Source organism: Columba livia, chromosome 3 (genome assembly GCF_036013475.1).
Source record: "Columba livia isolate bColLiv1 breed racing homer chromosome 3, bColLiv1.pat.W.v2, whole genome shotgun sequence".
Taxonomy (NCBI): Eukaryota; Metazoa; Chordata; class Aves; order Columbiformes; family Columbidae; genus Columba; species Columba livia.
The window spans coordinates 67,701,992-67,720,614 of NC_088604.1; the positions used below are offsets into that span (position 1 = coordinate 67,701,992).

Below are 18,623 nucleotides of genomic sequence, written 5' to 3' on the forward strand. Positions count from 1 at the left end.
TACTCATTGTAGATGTGCTGCTTGTGTTTGTTATAGTGAGCTAGTGCTAAATTACAGGCATATATAGAATGAGGTTACTCAGAGGAAATTCATATTCTTCCATTTGAAGAACGCTTTGGTTTTGGACAATGCTGCTAAAACAAGTAGTAAAAGGAAATTAAAATTAGCCCTGGATATTTCTCTCAAGAAGACAAGTTCCTTCCAAGATTCCAGTGAAAATTGGCTTTGACCTGGCAGATTTATGAGGCTTTGAAACTTTCAGTTGGAGTCTAAGCAATAGTTTGTTTTGTGTTTAGAATAATAATACTCCTTAACTGAGGCAAAGAGGGGCGGTGACACCACTATTTATGGCTTGTTGTCCCTCTCAGTTTCGGCACAGGGAATGCAGCTGGACTGGTTGTTGCTTTTACAATAATTGCGCACTTTTTGTATTAGCAGCCCTCACGTGTTGAAAAACCATGAAACTGCTCCTCTGAAACAGAGGATTAATTAAAATGAAGAGTGTTTAGAAAATGATGTTTTCAGTTGCTGTTGCTTGTCTTATTGTTTAAGCCATTTACATGTGTTTGTTCAAAGTTTCCAATTTTTTTCCCCAAACCATGAATACTACAAACTTTTAAATTAAAGCTGAGATCTTCACACATTTTAGGATTCTGTCATAAAGCACTAAATATCACAGTATTAGCAATAAACTGCCAGTCCCAGCATAGAAATTTGACAGAGCTGGTTTGTCTTCTTAAACGGCTTTCTACATGAAGTGCTGTAAGCTTAAAAAGCTGAAAATATCACAAAAAGTTTGCACAACATTTTTGGCAGGTGGACATACTAATTTAGTTTAAAACTTCTGCCATTCTTTTATGATTGCTCAAAGTTTGTATAACTCTAACCTGAGATTTTTCTGAATGTGCTGAAAGTACTTATTTCTGTACAACCTCCTAAAAGTCACTTCAGTAATGTACTTTGTCTTTTCTAAGTGGCGATAGTGAACGAAATCAGACTTTTTTTTTTTTCCTATTGAAAAGGCAAATAGCATTGTTTCTACTTTCGTACAAGAATTCAAGAGCTGCAGAATCAATAGGCTGGTTCCTATCCCATCATCAGCAGATACTGGGCTGAAAGCCAGTTTCTTCACGATGACTTTGTTTAGCCTACAGGTTTGGTCGTACTGTAATTCTAGTTAATTGATTGCTGGTTTGTTTGAGTTAGCACAATTGAAAATGGTAATGTAGACATCCAAGAAATATTTTTGGGTAGAACAGTTCATTAATCAAAGTAACAGCATGTCCAAAACTTTAAACCAGGCCAGGTTGGGTTGGACATAACCACTCCCATCTCTCTCCCTCCCACCTGACACTTGGGAACTCTTCATCTCCCCGGGGTCTGCTGCACTGATGGAAGATAGCTCTCACCAGGACCTAGCGTGTAGTACATCAGTCTTTTAGTTACAGATAAAGGCAAACAGAACCCCGCAGACAGAACAAACCTTCCACTCTGTCCCCAAGACCAAAGGGAGACAGGAAGATGCCACTCACTAAAAAAGCAAAAGCAGATGCTCTCAATCACCTTACCCCCATTAGTCCAGGCAGCTGAAGCAGCAAAGGTCACTACAACTAAACCTTTCCTTTCACCTTTATTTTACATTTGAGTGTGAAAGAAGCTGCTGTTTTCTGCCATTTTACATGTAATGACCACAGCATAGTCATGGATGGTTCCTTGTGCATGACAGAACTGTGCATGATGTAGCAAGCCAAAATGCTAGACTTTTCAGTACTATCCCATAAAACGTAGTGGATGCAAAAGATGATCTCTGATCTGGACACTCACTATTGCGTTTTGGGCTGATGTAATAAAATAAGTGAAAAAATGGTACCATTCTTTAGGATGCATGTCCCTTAAGCTGTGAAAGGACTTGCAATCCATGATCCCATGGGGTAGTTGCAGTCCCGCTGGCAGACACTGTAACATAGATGGGATTTGAATGTGTTTATTATTCCATTGTCTGACTTTATCCCTGTGTAGTATGTTCACTATGTGACACAATGGTTTGAGTCTTCACTGCTGTTCAGCTTTCACCACCCATAGAAGAGATTTAATGACAGAAAATTGTAACTTTGACTTTCATAATGTAATGAGTTTGTAATAGCCAGGCTGGAATTTGAGCACTAGTCTCTTGTCTCCTAGACATGAGTTTTAACCCCAGAACTACCCTGTTCCCCACTGGTGAGCTTGCATATTATCTTATATTGGTGTTGTAAGGCACGAACTTCAGGAAAAAGTTGCATCTGACTTCAGAAGCCAGGTAATACTGTACACAGCAGTCCTGGAGAGTGGATGTCAGACTTGACTCTCTCTTACTTATCTCTCTGGAATGGCTGACAGCTGCGTGCCACAACTGGTTTGGGAGAATTTACATTTCTTATCTTTCCTCTTACATGTCAGTAAAAATCTTTACTGTAATTATGATGGACTGAACTCAGAGTTGGTCCCTGCTGCCCAACCTCTGCCCACCATAGAGAGCTATAAGCAGTTTTCAAAGCACAGAATGATTAATGACAGCTCCATGTGGGGATGCTGAGAGAGAGACTCAGGCTCATGACAGATGCATCTGAAAAGACTGGTGAGCAGGGGGTGGTCAGGTCTGAGAAAACAAAACCCATCGCTGATATCAGTGAAAGCTGCTGACAATTGTTTTTGCACACAGAGGCTATTTCTAAACATGAGGAAACTTACCACTGCTAACTGTTCTTCTGTGTTTCCTCTTCCTCTTGCCACAAACACTATCTTCCTGCCATTGGTAAAAAGGAAATCTGGAAGTAGGAAACAAATCAAGAGTCAGCCCTACTTTATGTAAGGAGATTTCTATGTTCCATGGAAGTATCATTCTTCAGATAACGAGAGTGTTTCTAGTTTTAATAATTTTGATGACTAAATTGAACTTCACCAGGCAACCATCATATTGATCAATTTATTATATTTTATGTATTTGACTTTGTTGTCTTGGGAGATCCACACCCCAAAACCAGATGACAGATGTGACCCCTGAGAGTTTATCTGACATGTGAGGACAGAGAGAGCAGATGGCTAGAGGTGAGATTAAAGAAGCAATGACATCCTGAAGTCAAAGATTTCAGAATATTTGTCCATTATTCTACTGTCATCTTCATTTCTGTCACACAGGTTTCTCTCCTTGGAGTACAGCAAAGAATATACCAAAAGTGAAGAGACAAACCCAATGCTCTGATAGCAGCAGGTTGGCTAAATGAAGTTAGCATTCTTATAACCCCTTCCCCTAGAAGCCGCAACCCCAAACTACTTGACGTTCTTCTTTTTTTTTTTTTAATCCGTGTCTAATGTTAGAAGGGATGCCTTGATTGATACAGCTTCCTTGATAAATCAGACACTCAAAAATAAGAAAAAATAAGAACAACAGCTCCATAATCAGACACCCTCCTCGCTAATCAAGTAATAGAGACCACTCCATACTTTTACAGTATAATGACAAAACCACATGAGATGTACATTGCCCTAAAGAAAAGACTGTACAGAAGACCAGGACAGCACTAATTTTCTTCCACAATGGGAGGTAAGGAAAGTGATACGTTTGACTCTCAGATTCGCAGTCTGTGTGCCTTCACCAAGGGTTCAGTCCCATTTTCAGTCACTGAGGGGCCTTCAACTTCCTTGTTCCTGGCATATGACAGGAATTTCCCCTGTATTCATGGATGCTACAATGCGCCAGTATCCCAGATGCTCCGAGGAGAGCTTGTACTGTAAATGGGACATAGAAAAAAAATCACCTTGTGTCGGAGCCAGCACAGCACATCGCTTGAAACAATGGTCAGTGGCCCAGCCAAGTGTGTGCAGCACGGATGGGAAATCCCAGCCCTGAGACAGCAGCCTTCCTGACCATCCCTCACCCACGAGAGGGAATCTTCTGTTCCACTGTGCTTGGCAGTGCTTTGTCCTTCATCTTTAAATCACTTCAAGAAAAACAAATTAATAAGAAACATATGTTAAGCTTGTTTGAGAAAGACCCTCTCCTTATTAGAAGATGCTACAGGGAGGGATCCACATGCTATATACTGTGGAAATCATTATCATCCCTTTGAAGCTACAGTTAATATCAATGTTTCTGTTACACAGTGGAAGAAGAATTTGTATGTTGAAAAAAAACCACAGAACTCGATAGCGAAGTTAAATACAGCAGGTTTTTTTTTCAGAAACATTTACAGAAGTGGTTTTGATTTAGTGAAACCCATGCAATTTTATGTATAAGCAAGGACTGAATATAAGAACTACAAAACTATTCTAAAAAAAAACATGCATAATCTTCATAACATTTAAGTAATTCTTATTAGATAGATAGTTGTTAAAACACCATATAACAAGATGGGTGGCGTTTTCCTAGTGGAGGCTCTGAAATTGTTTCCTTCTATCAAAACTTCAGAATCCTTTTGTCAGCACATATGATTTCCTGTTCTCCTTGCTATATTCCAAAAGCCAAAATATTCATCCCATTGTAAGGAAACTCCTGATTTACCAAGGAAAACAAACAAGCAAACAGATCTGCATGGTGTCAGTACTGCAGGCAGCTTTTTGTATTTGTTGGAAGACCTCATTGTGTTATGGAACAGTAATTATTCGTAGGCACACTCAAAAATTTTCAACAGAGATCATGATGAAAAAAATTTAAGACCTTTCCTTTTGTAGCTGCAAGGTTGAAATCCCCGGTAGTAATCTTAAAACTGACTATTAGTTCGACTTTGTCACATGGTATACAGCTATGCAGAACAAAGTCTCTTGATAAAAGGAAGATTAGCATCCTAGAATACCAAAATAGATTGCTCCCTCCCTCCAAAAGACAGTGATCGCTCCATTTATGAAATATGTTTACTACTCTGTGTTGCTATTGGTAGGGCTATATTTGGGACGCAATATTTGAGGTAAAGCTTCTAGTAAAAGAAGTGGATAGATTGTGAGAGTTCAGACAGAAATTGGGCCAGCCCAGAGTTTTTTCTAAAAGTTTCTTCTAGGCTCCAGTTCCACAAGACATAATTGGAGACAATTTAATTAAGCTGTGGTTCCATGGGCAACTGAGCAAACCTAGCGTTCTACGGTGGCTAACAAAGAGAAAGTCTCACCCTGCCCTGGCCTCTCTTCTCTCCTGCCCTGCTCCCATGTTACACACTTGACATCTGGACTCTTCTGAATGCTGCCCTAACCTAATAGAAAACTGCCCAGCGCTTCTGCTGAGTAATTTCCTGCTGGGGTAGTGGGTCAGCCTCCCCTCAGCTTGGAAATGAATCAATAGGAAGGGACAGAGTGGCCTGTGCGTGGGCAAGGCTCTTCCATCTTGGCAGCCATGAGCCATTAGGTTGCACAACTGCCCAAGGAACGCTGCTTAGTAACGTCATGATGAGAGGCAAAGAGTAAGTGCTCCTGGAGTCACTCACAGCTGCTAAAAAGGACTTTTGCTACTGATGGGTAAAGATGTCCTGCAGGCAAATTTAGGAAATCTCTGTGTTGTTTCATTTGCTGCAGGGAATCTGACTAGTCGATATCCAAAAGAGAAGAACTCCATTGTGCTAGACTACAAATATGTAACAGAAATTGGCTTCTGCAGATACATTACAGCTGAGCAAACCAAATAAAATCAGGAGAAATGAAAAACTACTATGTCTATACTACATGTTGACAGCAATATCAAAACTCAAATCCAGGTCCCTTGGGGCCCTTCTGGCTCATTGTCCACTGGATATCTCTCATTTTCCCAACACCTTTGGCCTAGTAAGAGCTCCACCAACTTATATTGTAGTGTCTATAACTCTTAACAGTCAAAAGTCAAATCCATTCAGGCTGCAGAAGAAACCACTCCAGTGAACTGGAATGAAAATGCACACTAGACATGGGGATTAAGAAAAAGATTCTCTTCAATGATGATTTTGGTTCCAATTATATAGTGTTATCCCATAAGTGTCAATAGCTAGGAAGACCAGTAGGGTTTGCCATTTTGGTTGTTTATGTTTTGTTACAGATTTGTCCAGGACTGAAGGGACAATGTTTGTCTGCTACTGAGTTAAAGCCGTGGAAAACATTCATGCTTCAACAGAATGAGGCTACTCTAGAAGGCACTTAATCACTTAACTCTGCCCAAACAGCACACACAGTAGTTAGCCTCAACTTAGGTACCTTACTTAGATGTTTATTGACCCATGTACCTACTCTGCTAGAGCAGACTGTGTTCTACTGAAGCCTTTTGAACCTTGTGTCTGTGGTTTGCAGACCACACAAATTTCCCAGAACAAGGAGAACCTCCAACACAATTTATGAAACATGTGCAGCCCATATGAGAAGAAGTGTATCCCAGAGAAATGGAAAATTATAGTGTGCACAATATGTGAATAAGGAGCAATTGGTATTGAGGGTAATTAAATTTTGGCTCTGATTAATTTCAACCCACAGTGTGCACAAATTAATCCACACAGTGCTCCCGTGAAAGAAATGCAGAAAGGGTTGAGATTGAGGGTTTGTCAATGGATGAAAATTGACACATAACGGGATAGGAAGACAATTTTAAATTGACAGCTGCTTCAGATTGCCTCTATGACTGGACATTCCTGTTCTGGAGCATGTTCTAGCTTGCTTAGTCCAAATGTAAAGGAGCTTTAACTCATTTAGAAAGACAGAAGGAAAAACAAAACAAAACCTTCTATTCCAGATAAAAACATCAAACTCCCAAACCAATTACTCATTAAATCCATATACAAGCCTTGAAACCTGTGATCTTATGTCCTGGAGTCCTTCAGTTCTTGCATATTTTTCACATCTGACAAGGGTGTTGGTATAATTCTGATGACACTCCTTCCAAAAGGATACAGTAGAAGTAGGAGCATGTCAAAGGGGGACAAGGATGACTGCAAGTGCGGCTCAGCATCTGCCCATGCAAGGGCTAAGCAGGCTGAATTTCTTCAGCTCCAGATGACTTGTGTGTGTGGGGAGAGGAGGTTTATGAAATCATAACTAGGACAGAGAAGATTAATTAGGAACAATTGTCCTTTATTTCTCACCACATAAACAAATCAATTTATCCAATGGCAGGTTTAAAAACAGATAAAAGCACAGGCAATAGTTTTCCACACAACAAGAAACTGAGCTGCATAACTCATTGCTAAATTAAGTTCGGATGTGAAAAGTTTTAACAGGTTCAAATGGGATTAGTCAAGTCAATGACAGAAAGGTCTATCGAGGATAACTATACAGTGGCCCTAGTGTGATATCAAGGGGAGGAAATGCCTGCAGCACTGATTGCTAGAAGAAAGGAAAGACGAACAGATCATTGCTGTTTCTTAAGCTCTTTCCCTAAGTTGATGGTACTGGCCATTGTCTGAAACAGGCTAATGGGATGGTCAACCAGCACGGGACTTCTTCAGCTGGTGTTTTTATGAGTTTCCAGTGACGACATCTATGCTTAAATTGATTTCAACATTTCATTCAAAATAAATAATGGTAACATATTATAATAGAGAGTATAGAGCATCAGAACTAGTTTTGGATCTTGTTTTGGATCCAGCCCTTTTGGATTTCTTCTTTTTAGTAGGAAGTATGATGAACCGGGTCATGTAATTTCTACATACTTCCTAGCTAAGGAGCTCTGCATAGGAGGAATGGCAAGCACTATCACTGTGAAATAAGAAGGTAACTATAAATAAGTAAATTCTTTCCATGCCCCATATTTATTCAATTAAAAAAAAAAAAAAAAAGCCTCTTGGTATAATAACTCTGATGAGTGAATGATTTCTTTATGAGGGTCTTGACATTTTGGTCATATCTGATTAATTGAATGTTTTGGTCATGGTTCCAGAGGCTGTATATTGAGAATGAATTTGCCTTGCAACTATCTGGCTCTAAAACTTGCTTGAAAAACACAATGAAGTCTTTATGGTATTTTTGGGCTCTGCCAGTTCTACAGTTTTGAAAAAAAATAAAAAAAGACAAGAAACTCCTCTTGCTTCTGTGTTTATTTCCACATTTCACTGTGCTTCTTTCACTTGATAACACATTTTACAGAACAAAACTCTCTCCAACCTATTTATGGTCCCCATGCTATTAATGTAGGTATTAAAAAAAGATTTTTCAGTTAAGGATGGCCAAATTCATTTTGCCTAATTTTGACCTCACAAAAATAAAGATGGGATCAAAAGTTCAGTTTGACCTTTTTATGGTATCCTTTGTGTTTACTATTAAGAGAAAAGCCAATGAAAAATAGATTACAGTGAAAAATAGAAAATAATTCAGAAAAGAGAATATGCAATGAGGAAATGAACAGTAAGATCCCCAGCATGTACTGGGCCATGTTCTATAGGATAGCAGAGAGTCTGCAATGTCTACTATAGTACACAAGGCTCAGTTGGTTCAATCTAAAAAAAACAACCAACCAACCAGCCTATCTACCTACCTACCTACCTACACCAAACAACATGGCCTGGGGGAAATAATGAGATCAAACTGCAGGAAGAATGTAAATTCATACTAGTTATGTCACTAAAAAGAAGAGTGATTAGGAGTGGACCACACTTCTTACCAAAACCCAAGATTTTTTGAAAGTCTGACTTTACATAAAGTAAGCAGCTGATAGATGGTTTCTCCATCTACTTTTATATTCAAAACAAATGAATATTTTTAGAAAAACAACAACATGAAGTTGTGAAGGGCTTAAAAATATACCTATCAAAGGGACTTCTTAATAAACTGTCAGGTAGAATTTAATTATATTATGTATTATAAATGTAATGTCATTTAGATGTTATTTAATGTTATACATATTATACGTCTTTCAGCATTCAGTTATTTTCAGAATTTAAGATGCCAACACAAAACCAGATTCCGTTGAACCAGTCTGCATAAAGCATGTCTCCTGAAATCCAAAGACTTTAAACATAAGGACGGTATTGATGAGGGGTTTCTAGTATAGTCTGCTAACCACTTGGGGAGTTTTCAGCAATACAAATTGTTTTAGAATAGTAGCTGTAGTAGAATTTAAGGAAACAAAATATGTTTCTTGACTAAAAATAGACAAGGAAAAAAAAGAGTATCTTTCTAGCAAAATACAGCAAGTATATACATTTCAAGAATGACATACCTGAGTGTCACGCACTTGTTGGTAACATGTGAAAAAAATAACACGCAAATAAAACTAAGGAATCATGGTGCTCTGAAGTAATCACCTTCTGATACTACTCAGGAGTTCAAATACTACATAAGCTATTTATAATTATCTTCTAAAAATAAGAAAGAATATATTTTTTAAATTCGATGAACAGTAGAGCCAAATGAATTATTAAAAATAACAATAGAGCTACAGCAACAAGATTAGGAAAGAAAGAAGCTAAGGTTCCTGGTTTTCTCAGAAAGCCAGGCTTACATAATTGTATCTCCCACTCCCAAATGTTTTGGGGACTGCAGAAGCATTTCAGTCAAAGATGAACATAAGCTAAAAGTCTAAAAGATAATTATGAAATCACAAGCTTCATTAAATCAAAGGTTTGGTAGAGGTATGAGATCAAATAAATGTTTTCATGTGTTAAAGATGTGCAGGAATATACTTTTCTAGGTTCCCATTCCAGGTTTCCTGTTCAACACGTACCTGGCTGCCGAGTAGCCAGGGAATATCCCAGGAGCAGGCTACTATGCATTAGCTTCTTTCCCCCACTGACCTGAGGATGCAAACCCTCCTCCCAGATGCCAAAAACCTCAGCCTACTTCCCTCATCTTCTTGAGACAACTTGAAGATGTATTCCTAACTCTCAAGAAAAGGCTCAGACCACAGACGTATGTGGCACACTTATCTGAATTTTTAGTCTACACTCTATCCTAAAGTAGGAAGCGCAACTGGAGCCTGACAGTCCTGCTTCCCAGAGGAGTGGGCAAAGGCTGAGGTCCCTCTCCCTCACATGGCGATGGGGCAGTTCCAGTGGGCAGGACTCGGGAATTGGCTACAGCCTGGGAAGGACTCACATCTCTGAAACAATATGAGGAGATGGCATCTCTGAGGAGGTGTGACTCAAACCCCTTCAGCAAGAGGAGAAGCACGAACTCACATCCCAGGACATATTCTAACAGATGAGCTGCTAGATAAGCAGACAGTCCTCCTGACAGACTTTATCAAGCCAGGCTTTCTGTTCCTCCCCTCGTTTTCTCTGCTCTCTTCTACTACTTCAAAAAATAAAATACTCCAACAGTGAAGAACTCTATTTATGTTGAACACAGAAACTCTCCTTCGTCTTTCCCTCATGGTCTGTATCACACAGTGCAATCTGAGGTGGCTCTGCTGGAGTTTTTCTGTCTGCTAGACACAACAGCAAACACATTTACACGTAAAGCTGTATGACCAACAGTGGTCTGAGAAATATATTACTGCAACTAGAGATGCCCAAATCTTTTTTTCCCCCATTGTTTCTTCAATCAATGAATAAATACAGAGAAGACAAAAAGAAATGGCATTCATTTATGTCTGATTGCTTTACACACACCCACGTATCTCAGCAGGATTTCTGGAAATAATGCAAAGCCTCTCCAGCATTCAAGATGCAGTGCTTCCAAATACAACAGAAGATCTCCACAGCAAATAAGCAGGAAAATTTGCATAAGAATGGAAACTAATTTATCTCACCATAAAGAAAGTGTTTGGTATCTGGCAAGCAGTATGAGCCTGAATTTGCATACGTTTCTTTGCAAATAATAGTATGGGCACTGTAGATGCATTCTGCTGCTGCTATGAAAAAAGCAGACCAGCATTTAGCTCAACTGTTATGTATTGTTCATTGAGTGGGCTATTTTGGGACATACCTTAACAGCAAACACTGACCTTGTGCAAATGTTTTTAAGCATAAACCTGTGCAAGACATTATAAGAAAATAAGCTTTTTTTGTCAACATGTTTTTCCATTCGCTCATCAGTTTCTTGATTTTTCTGTGGAATGGCAAAACAAAGCCATGCTATGTTCTCAGCAGGGCTGTTTTCATAGTGGAACAAGTTTCAGAGTAGCGACTTGGGACTCTTCCACTATGTAAAACATAAAAATAAAAAACTGACTCCTTGTCCTCCCTTCAAAGAGCTGGAAGACAGAATTTCCAGTGATATTCCTGGTATCTCTGTGAGCAAAAAACAATAGCAAAAGTTCAGCGTACTTAATAGAGGAAGGAAGATACAATGAAAGCACTGCTTGTGTTTATTTTCTGCAGTGTATGCACTCAGCTGTCACTGACTTGAATGCAAATGCCATTTTCTACAACATCTACAGTATGAGACTCACACTGTAGGAGGTATACCCTAAAGTGGGAACCACAGTATAAAATTAATCAGGCAACTGACCAGCAGTCTCCTTGGAAGATACCACAGTGTGAGACAACCTACAGACTCCTTTTGCCCAATCTGCCTTATTAGGAATTTTCCCACATTCTCTTCTTCTCTCATTTTGCCTTTAAATAAATGAAACAGCAATAGGAAAGCAATAGGTCCCGTAGCTACAGTAAAAATAGGTGGACAAAACAGATTAACATTTCACTTGGTATAATCTTATATTCAAAGAAGATAAAAAGCTCATGCTGGGACTTGGTGTGGCGTTTTGGAACACAGCTTGCTTTCCCAGCTTACTTGTCTGACCTCTGCACTGAATACCAAAAGCTATCAATACAATACACAGAAATGATGTCAGCCCTTTGATATGGAGGGTGAGGGATGGCTCATTTGGGATATTTGTTTTAATGATATCACAATCACACATTGTGTGGTTTGAATTAAATAGATGCTTTTGAGCTTAAAAAACGCTATTGATCTTCCAAAATACTCTTTTATTTTTGTCTGGCACTCCACTATGCTCTCTATGCCATTTAAATGACTTCACAGCTGATGCAGTACACATATTCAGAGATATAAAACCCTTCATTTTATTTTAAAATTGAAACAAATAAAATTATCTTTGTCTCAAAAAGCAAGTAAGAATTCAAAGTCAGTTCCTGGTAACTGCAAGGGAAAGCCAGAAGTGGCATGTGCAAAGCCACTATGAATCAAACTCATATGGAATCAGATCTGTCAATAGGAGTAATACGACTTGCAAAAGCTGCACCTCCAAAAAATAATTTCCCGGTTTACACCTCTGACCATAATAAAAATGAATGAGTTGCAAACAAGTGTCTGTAGTTTGCATGCACTGAACTGAATGGACAGTGACCTCAGTGTAAGTTCCGCTTTCCACAGGCTCTACAAGTTGATGCTAATAATGTAGGATCCACTATTATGCATCATTAATGACAGCTAGATGTGAAAATAAAATTGGAATTAATACAGTATCTTAAAATGTATTATTCTAAATGGTCATCTCAAAGCTAAATTAAAAGTTTCATTTTGATTTCAAGTTTTCACTGTATTTATCTGGTTTATCATCTCTTTTTTCAAATTCACAAAGATCATATCTACACTAAAACTAGTTTTTTTTTTTAAACTGACTCCAAAACCCCCAATATTTTCTATTTGAATTATTTTATTTCTCTCTTCCTTCTTCCCAGACCTCCACTGAATTTCTTTATGCATTTGAAGTATCCCAGACTGCTTTCAGTGTACTGGGATAAAATGCAGCAGGAACAGGACCACAATTGACACTAAAACAATGTTGTAAACAACTGGAGAAAAAGACCACCACCAGAAGCACAAGGTGACTTGGTGGTTTTAGGGTGACAGTCTTAGTGTGCTGCACAGGTGTGAGTCAGGAAGGAATGCGAGCCCTGTCATGTCCTGTCTTCTCTGACTACCTTTCAGTGAAGATGAACTTGATTGTAGCCAAGACGTATTATTAGGATTTTGTATCTGCAAGTTATCAACAAAGAAGGACATTAATAAATAACTAAAAGTCTCAAATATCATAAAAACATGAAAGGCATTGCTAGAAGCCTATCAAAGCTATCAATAGTCCCCAGATTTTCTCAGCTTCCTTGATTTACTCTCTGTGCTAGCCACCAATGTTCCAAATGAAGAGCATAAATTAGTTGAGGACATCCTCGTTCTGAAAAGTAGTGAAGAAAAAGATCACTAGTACTTGTTGAATCAACACACAAAGAAATAAGAACTTCAGCTATTCCCACAGTATAGATGAAGTTGAAACAAAAATTTCCCTTTTGCAGACAGAAGCTGCAGGAAAATCTACCGTGGTTGATACCTGGCATAGTTTTATAACAAATGGGCTGTTCTAACAGTATGTTTATTCAGCATTTGCCCTACTGTCAGTTGGTATAGGTATGTGAATTTGCACATTTATTTTGTTTTCTAATGGTGTGCTCATTGAGATCTATGTGCTTAGATGACATAAGTTTCTGAAGGTAAAACTTATTTTTATTATGTACTTCTACTATGTTTACTGTTATCTTTAAGTATTGCAGCAATGCCTCTAGTATCCTGACAAGTGTTAGTCTACATTTAGAAGTTGTACTGAGAAATATTTTAAAATAATAATTACATGTAATTCATTTAACTATAACTCTCCTTTGGCTCCAGAACTACAGCCTGACAACAGCAGTTCTTAATTTAAACCAAGCTGCTCTCTATGCATGTGGGTAAGACCATCACTATGGTAGCAAAACACCTGGGACAAACTCCTGGGCCATTGAAAAAAACAGTTTTGCTGCTGTTTTTAAGAGGACCAGTATTTAGTCTTCTGCTGTACAGAACAACAGATAATGAGGCTTTTGTTACACTCTCTGGCCTGCCTCTGCTTTCTTGCGGATGTTTTCCCTGGTGAATTTGCCACCTGTCTCAGAAAAAACTAAGCTTATTCTTACCAAAATAAAAGACAATACCTTATATCTTTACACCACATGCTTCCTTTAAAAGAAGATAATGTGTTTACCATCTCTGTGCTTCCTCATCTTGCTTGGACTCCATCACCTTGGCTTTTCTCCCATGCAACTCAGTATTTGCAAGTTCAGTAGTTTACACTGAAAGCAATGTAGTCAAAGTATTTTCTTCATTACACAGACAGAATTTCACATGTGCTCTGTATTGATGTCTTTTCCTGCAACCATAAACAAGGACGAATGAACTTAAATCCTTTGACACTTCACTGGTATAAAAATATACCATCCCACTTTTGAAAAACAGTTCAGTCAATTTTCTGAATGAATTTCACATGAACAAGACCGTGTGTTCCTGATGTAAAACACAGACGCACAAGCCTCACTGATGAGAACGCAACACAAGCCAAAGTCTAAGCCTTAGGGAGCAGAACAGTGCTGTGTAAAACATAGACAAATAACACAGTATTACAGTAACAGTATCAATGCAGGAATATTACTAGCTACTTACACCAGACAGACACAATGAACTTGTAAAGGGTTAGGAGATTCACAAATACTTGGCCTAAAACCTGAGAAGCTATTAAAGCTTTGGACTGTTGGTAAACACATTGTTTCTAATTATGAAATCATTACAAGGGTTGTTCTCCTTAGCTAAGTAGCTGCAAAGAAGCAGAACCTCTTCATGTTACGTACCTGCTCTCTGTGTTCAGTGGACCCATGCCCTCTGAAAGTAATTGTTCTAAAAAGCCAAATATGGACAATACTGCTAGGTTGCTGCTCCTCATACAGCATCAAAATGTCAACTCTGCCTCACGGGTGTCAGAGATAAAACTTCCATTCATCCAACATGGAATCAAATTGCTCAGATTCCACAAGTCACTGCTAGGAAAACCCACTACAGATGGAAGTGGTCAGGCAATTGCTGAGGAGGTGAGTTAAGGCAATCATGGCATGTGGATAGATGGCCTAGAGCAGATGATTTGGAGGCTATTAGCTGCCCAGGTGTCCCCCAGTGTGCATACTGTCCTGCAGAACTCGCCTTACAAGACATGGGAGACCATCACAGCTTTGGCTGTCTGCTCTTAGGCTTAATAGAGGACTCATAGTTTAAACACAATGTTCACAGCAATTTTATTAATGAAATAGATGCTGAAAGGTAATAAGCACACACAACTATATCATTCCACTGCAGTATTCTTTGCATGTTAGCAATGATTATTTCCATATCTCAGCAATTTATAAAACTAATGGCCCTCTCATTCCAGCTGTCTCCTGGATTACTACTGCTACCATCATCACCGAGACAACGATGCTGGTTTCCAAAGCAGCTCCTGACTTAGACTACCTGCTGTCCAGGGGAAGGCCTTTCCCATCCTTGCTGCAAACTGAAATTTGAGTTCCAGGTACTCAGTCCATCCAACAGTCAAATCCCAGACATGTCCAGTTAGAGCTTGCTTTGGTTTAGGCAAATTATGTGTAAGTTCTGTAGCAAAGCCACAGATATAAACCTTTTCTTTCCAAGAGGGTAAAAGGAGAAAAGAGAGACAGTTTTTCATTTTTATTACCCTTTACTATTGTGGGTGCAAGGAAGAGCAAATTTTACAGTTGTCCTAACCAAGTTATTCTTCCTTTTTTTTGTTGTGGAGTGAGGCTTTTTTTTGGACAAAGTGTTTTTCATTTTTCTCATTTCTGTGAGCTTTGCACGGATGTTTGCTCCCCAATTAGCACAGCAAAGAACCTGAGTAAATCTACTTCATAGATCCACTAACACTTACCTTTAACTGATGCGAGCATTTGGGATTTACAGTTGCCAAGCATGTACAGAAAACATAAAATATGCAGGTAGATGTGAGATGCCAAGACGTCTAAAAAGTACAACACAAATTCTCAGAGTCAAATATTGCAAATTCTACATAGACAACTTGCAGGCTCATTGAGGAGCAGAAGAAAAATATACACTGCTGAGATAGGAGTGACAAGGAGGAGATCACCATCTCACTGCTTTAGGAAGACAACAGAAAGAGAGAATTGCCTGATGGGAATTTCATTTTTTTAGTGGCTGTCAAAAAGCTATGACTAGCCCAGAGCTAGTATGATACAAAAAGCCATTATGCTACTGCTTTGGAAAAACTCCAACAACTTCACAATTTAAAAAAAAGAAAAAGAAAAATAAGCTTATGCCAATCTTCACTTGCAGTTTCATGAATTTACATATTTTTCCTAGAATACGAATCTGTATTATATTTATTTGCATCAGAGAAATTTCAAAAATTCCTCCTCAGCAATGTCTCATCATGTCATCATTATTCACCTTCACGATGATGTCTAACAGCCTCTGGTTACAATACTATGAGATTTTCTAATAAATTATGAAGTGAAAGTAAAATTTAGTCTCCATTACAAATTAATTTTTGGCTTCTTATTACCAAATAATAATGTATCCACTGCTCTAGAGGGAGCTGGACTCCGATAATCAGTTCACCTCACTCTTTCCCTGGAAATAACCAACATATTTGAATGATTTAGAGTTCCAACCAAAGACAAGCCTTAAAGAACAATTGAAAAGGGAGTCTGAAGTAGCTTCTTGGAACTCTCTGGTCTTCCTCAATGGGATAGCAGAGCAAGGAATGGGTTAGCACCTTGAAAGGGAATCAGAGGAAGGACTGTAATAAGCATTCCCCAGGCTTGTATTGGAGCACAATCACAAGCATTTTCTATAGAACTTCAGCTCCAATGGAAATAGTCCATTGACTTCATGACCACTAGTGTGCATACTAAGGACAGGAGGCACCATGTTCTTATATAAACAGCAGGGGCAACCACCAGAAAATTTTGGACTTGTTACAGTACAGTAATCTAGTTGACAGCTTTTGAATTGTGGGTACCAGGACCAGGAGTAAGTATTCTTAAGAAAAAAAAACAAACAACAGTTTTGTGGAACTTAGTTGTCAAGGTTTAAGGGGACACTAGTCTAATTTGAATCAACTTTTTATAAGAGTAAATGTTGGGGTTTTGTTCATTTGCACTAAGGTGTCTGCAGTATCTGCAAACGTGTTCTGCCTTATGCAGACAAGGTCAGTGAGACATTTTAGGTGTCAAGGGGGAAAGTTCTCACATTTCTGGAATGATAGAGGGAAGATTTATAAAGCTTTTACTGGCCTGAAGGAAAGAAAGAAAGCAAAAACATCTGCCAGAGTCATGAGTGGATTGTTGGCTAAATTCATTCAGCGGAGGAGTCTGAAATAGATCATCTCTGCCTTCAGCAGTAGGCGTTAGTGGAGTCATCAAAAATAATTACTACAGAGGAGTCCAGGACATACATACAGGTAATAAAACTAATCTGAAAATATAAATTGATTCCACAAATATGGATAGAGAAGCCAGCAGTTCTTATACTCCTGGGCTCACACAATATACTAAGCTCTTACGAAACAAGAACAGAAATACTTTTTATTTGAGTCTGGAATAGTACTTATGAACATGCTGTTAAAGGAGAGAAGATCACAGACAACAGAGGTTGTTACACACACACCTATGATCACACTACCCAGATCTTCTGTGGTAAAACATCCACCCTAAGATACAAGCATGGACTTCAAACACTGATGTTGCCTGTGGTGTTTCTAATGCGCTCTAGAAACTCACCAGTGCTGAGAGAAGTAACGTAAGGGGTGGGAAAAAGGTTCAGACAGTTGAATAGCAGTGACAGTACTACAAATTTAAACAACTCTCTCCCTTTTAGGTTTTGAACAAGATCAAAAGGAGGCTCTGCAGTTCCCGACATGCACCATCATGAGTATGTTTGTGCTTGCCACTTGGCACTGTCTTATAAACAAGGTACAGAACACCATAGGAACAGTGACGCGGCCATTTCCCACAGCAGCCCTTTCTCTCTCCTCATAAACAAAACTAAGGCTGCGTGTATTCTTTACAGCTGCCGTGGCCTCTCCTTAGGAGCTCACATGAAAGAAAGCGCTTTGACTGTGTTTTGCATTAGCTTGCCTCCAATGCCAAACAGCCTCCGGACTCCCCAGGCGCACACCGCAAACCCCTGCTCTGGGAGGGGAGCCAGCGGGGTTGCAGGCAGCCCACAGCTTAGCTGCACGGGGTCCAACCTCCAGCTGTCTGTCAGGTCAGGGAAGACCCCTCTCTGACTGTGCGATGGATGGCAAGCCTCCTCAGGGTGTGCTTTGCTGGGGAACTCTGACAAGGCCTGGCGTTATGTGAAGGGTGTGCGCTGTACGCCTGCTGTTGAGCAGCCTGAAGGCCTGGAAGTGGTGGCGCTGGCAGCCAGAGCCACTTGTTTAGGTCTGGGTGTTGAAGCGCTGGCCTTCCCACCAACCTGAGATGTTTCCATGTTAAACCACTCAGGCCCCAGGCTTTTGTAATTCTTCAGGGCTGTTGAAAATTAATTAATCCTGTTTTGGCAATGGCCAGACTCTCAAATGCAATGTAATATGGAAATTATTATAATTCCTTCCTTTCTGAGGGGCTGCTCCTACCCTGCCCCTCTGTTGCTCCTGCTGCAGGGAGCTGTCTGGCCCCAAAACAGGCAGGCAGCGCTGGTCAGGCTTGTGTAAAGGGAGTGCGAGAGGCATTCAAAAGTGTGTTTCTCAGTCTGTGCCTGCTCTCTCCCCATAGGAGGCCAACTATAAATATACCCAAAGGCAAAGATAATCAGCATGTAAAATAAATAATAAAAAAAAGTATGCCACAAGTTCACCCTAGCAATTTTTGCAAAATAACATTTTTGTGGCAATTATACCATCTTATGCTCTG

The 18,623-nt window shown here is 39.3% G+C and overlaps 1 protein-coding gene and 1 long non-coding RNA gene across 2 annotated transcripts in view; one reads left to right on the forward strand and one right to left on the reverse strand.

Moving 5' to 3' along the window:
* The window catches only part of PLEKHG1 (pleckstrin homology and RhoGEF domain containing G1), a 143,806-nt gene extending 141,030 nt beyond the window's left edge, over nt 1-2,776 (reverse strand). Inside the window, exon 1 of the mRNA XM_065057426.1 lies at nt 2,731-2,776. The gene's annotated coding sequence lies outside the window, so the exon portion shown is untranslated. The remainder of the gene's footprint in view (nt 1-2,730) is intronic.
* Nucleotides 1-18,623, forward strand: part of LOC110362802 (uncharacterized) — a 38,275-nt gene that overhangs the window by 9,711 nt on the left and 9,941 nt on the right. The window contains exons 2-3 of the long non-coding RNA XR_010471433.1: nt 15,110-15,247; nt 17,587-17,681. This is a non-coding gene — a long non-coding RNA (uncharacterized LOC110362802). The remainder of the gene's footprint in view (nt 1-15,109; nt 15,248-17,586; nt 17,682-18,623) is intronic.